Source organism: Palaemon carinicauda, chromosome 33 (genome assembly GCF_036898095.1).
Source record: "Palaemon carinicauda isolate YSFRI2023 chromosome 33, ASM3689809v2, whole genome shotgun sequence".
Classification (NCBI taxonomy): domain Eukaryota; kingdom Metazoa; phylum Arthropoda; class Malacostraca; order Decapoda; family Palaemonidae; genus Palaemon; species Palaemon carinicauda.
In genome coordinates this window covers 83,939,613-83,943,455 of record NC_090757.1, presented here as the reverse complement: position 1 = coordinate 83,943,455, position 3,843 = coordinate 83,939,613, and positions in this window count along the sequence as shown.

Here is a 3,843-nt window from a genome sequence, read left to right as displayed (position 1 = left end):
GAATTCGGGAAAGAAAAAGGGGAGCCGCTCCCAAGGCTTCCCTATCCCCCGATTCGTATGCGTGCCTGGCGCCAATCCTGGCGCCATCTGTATTCCTTTTTGCGTAGCTTAACAACTCGGTGTTTTTTCCTGTTTTTCTCGCAAATCTTGGATTTATTCAGCTTTTCATGGCTTCTTCGTCTTCGTTGACCTCGGATAAGTTGAGTATAGTGTCTGTTATGTATAAATGTAGGCTCTTGGTAAAATTTTGAGTGATTAATAGGATTAATCTTTGATACAAGAGCCGTAGCCTACCAGAGGTGTCCTGGACACTGTCACTCGCTAGGTATAAATTAGTTAGTCAGAGTGACATTCCTGGTTGTTTTGCTTAATAAAATTTAGCTATTTAGCTTTACATAGGATTTCCTTTCGTGCTTAGTATTATTTGGCGAAGTATTCGCCATTCTGGCCTACGCTAGGCCATGTAGCCTAGTCGTTTGGTCCTAGTACTTAATGCATGATTATGGTTTTTCCGAGTGTAATTAAAATTTTATTGAAGCTTTAGGCTATATTTTATACATTTTAGACTGTGTGGAATATTTCCAAGATTGTATACGTGAGAGTTTCGGTGAATTAGGTAATCGATTCTCTTGGTGCCTAGGCTAATTGCTTATGGAGCCTTAGTATACTTTATTATACTCCCCGGTTGCTTTCTTTTCTTCGGAGAAGGTATGCAATCCCTTTCCCTCTGTTTAAGCCTTGGGCTTATCCCTAAGTGGTTTTTTCCGAATTTATTTTCGATAAAACTATACTAGGGTGTTACTGTACCTTCCTGTTCCAGCAGAGTCTGGTTCAAAGAGGGACAGAACAACAGAGTTTTTAGTCTGAGTCCGTGTTGTTTGGCTTGGGGCAGAGTCTCCCTCGCTGACCTAACACTTACAAAGGGAGCTTAGCTCCCTTAGGTCACTATCGAAGGTTTCTGTAGTTATGATTCCTTCTTGTGTGATCGACCAGACTAAGTCCTGTTGCTGTTCTCGGGGAGGATAAATCTTCCCTTGGGAGTAGCAACGCCTTCCTTGCTTTGGTGCTCTGGAAGCTGGCAGGTATTATACTACTGCGCTGGCCCTTTCCCTTAGATCTCCCTTAGGCTAAGACAAAGTTCTTGGCTGCGGGTGATCTGTCACTAAAGCAAGGTTGGCAGGACCCTCTTGTCCCTTCCCCCTCTATCTCCGTAATGGCCTAGCCATTACTGTACTGTACCTTGCCGGCCGGCAGAGCTGGCCAGTAGGGGTATTACTGTACCATATGTCATTCTACTTCTGGACCTAGTATAGGTTGGGATATGGATTGACTAAGCCCATTGCCGGCCGGCAGAGACGCTGGACGGCAAGGGTCTTATGTTTTCGAGTGCTGCCCGGACCTCTCTTGGTCCCTCATCCATGCCTGCCGGCAGAGCCGGACGGCATTGGTCAAGGAAGCCTGAATTAAGTTTCTCCCCTTCCTTATATGCACTCTTTCGGTTGCCGGGCTTGGGGGGTTGTGTACACTCTTATCCCGGCATCCATTCTATTTTCTTCTAGTGCTGTACCTGTCCCGGCTGCCGGCCTATGAGGCCGGCTGCCGGCCTATGAGGCCGGCAGCCGGGCAGGTGTAGTCTTCTGGTTCTTTTGCTGCCGGCTGGCATCGGTCTTGTACCTTTGCCGGCCGGCTTATGTCAGTCCTTGTCTGCCGGTCACCAAGAGTGTGGCCGGCAGCTGGGTACTACCTTGTGTAGTTGCTGGCCGGCAATCATTGCCGGCCAACACTGGCTGTTGCTGGCCGGCAGCTGCTGCCGCCGGCACAGGCATTTGAACCAGAGGGCTGCCGCCCTATAGCTGTTAAGTAGTATACTTTAAAGCTAATTGTGGTGTGTGCCGGCCGGCAAAGGCAGGCCGGCACACATCCTCCTATACTGTACTAGTATTCTTCTGTATAGCATATACAGTAAGAAGAAAACTATACTAAAAGTTTAGGTACAGCACTGTATCTTCTAACACTATTGTGTTTTCTTGCACAGCCCTTTGCTGTTGCCCTCAGACAAGAAGCAGAGTTCTTCCCCGTCTATTATCCAGGATTTTAAAATCATTGCCTAGGTGTGAGCTCCACCTGTTTCCTCTGGAAACCTTGCATTGGTTACTCTAGTAGAGATAAACCATTTTGATTTTATTATCTGGAAGGCTGCAACAATGGGTTGTGAGGGAAACACAAGTGTGTGTCTTTCATTTATGAATTGTTATGCTATACTATGCATATCCAGTGATACATAGTTCACTTGATACTCATGGAAATTTCTTCTCTTTACAGGAGGACCCTCCGAAGTGCGGAAATGTTTTCTGCAATGTCCGCAGCAAGAACCTCTGCGGACATGAGTGTTGTAGGAGACACGCAGCATGCGCTGTCTCCAAGGATGATCTCCAGTATTGGGACCCTCAGGTATGTACTGTATGCACTAACCTGATTACTGAGGCTTTTGATTCCCCTAGAACGGCGGAATCAAGGGATATAGCTAGGGAAAAGCTTCGTACTTGGGTAAGGGGCTTCAAGAAGAACACCTCTGGCCCTTATCTTCCAAGTGAGAAGATGAGGGCGTATCTTTTTCCCCAGGCATCAGCTGAGGCAGTGATTCCCCAGCCTCAAGAGGAGATCCTTCAAGATCAAGTCCAGGTGGACGAGGAAGTCGCAGATGCGATGCAAGACATCCAGTTGTGTGACAGGATGTCTGACCTGGACGAACGTTTGGAAGAAGACCTCCTGGCAGAAGGTCAGGATCAAGTTCAAACCCCGGATGTCGTAGAGGATGAGGTCGACGAGGTGTCGGCTACTCCGGTTCAGATGCCGGAGCCTATCCCCTCAACATCGGCTGGCCTCCCAGTAGAACTGGGACAGGCCCTCTCTTCGATTGTTGGAATGATCCAACAAATGCAGAAGGAGAATCAGGAGAAGGCGGCTGCAATGGAACTGCGTATGCAGTCCCTGGCAGAATCACATGGGCCCCGGAAAAGGCTCAATGTGAAAGACCTTCCCATATGCTCAGATGCTAACCCATGGAGGTATGCTGAGCACATGCCGATGACGACTGGAAAGATCGTCATCTCGGATAAGCTGGGTTCAGTTCCCCTAGAGGAGGTAGAATTCTGGCCCAGCAAGGCATCATATCCGGACTGCTATGTCCGGCTGAGAAAAGAACCAGCTTCAAGGGAGGAGACAGAGCCGAAGGAGGTCATTATTATGGACCACGCTAAGGCTCAAGCCCTACTTTCATCCTCGATGAAAGAGAGGGGCTTCTCGAATTCGAAGGTAGCTGCATTGAGCAAGAAGCTCCCTTCCTTTGTGTCCTCTCCTGATAGAGCCTTCCCCTTTTTACAGAAAGGGTTTGCGGCTGTCCTAAAGGCAGTCGAGGCCGGCAAGCCTTGCCCCTCCCTGGAGGAGTGTAAACCCTTGTCGCTGGCCCTACCTATGGACCACAAAGACTGGAAGGATGTCCATCTGACATTCTCAGTGGGAAAGTTGGAGGCTGATATTGCCGGACGGCAATTCGGCGAGGACCTCCCCAAGCTGTCCGAATCTCTTTTACGAAGAGAGTTCGAGACAAAAGAAAGACTGGCTGCCTCAATGTCTCATCAGACTACTCTCGAGACGATGGCAAGTGACCCCAAGGTCCATGAAATGTTCATGGTAGTGGCTAAGTCTCACTTAGCCACAGTGACGAAGGACCTTTATAGCTTCGTCAAGGCAAGGAGAGCTTGCAGGGAGTTCGTGTTCACCGGGGCTTCGGTGAGACACGAGCCAAGGAAGTTAATCTCCTCCAACATTTGGGGAAAAGAC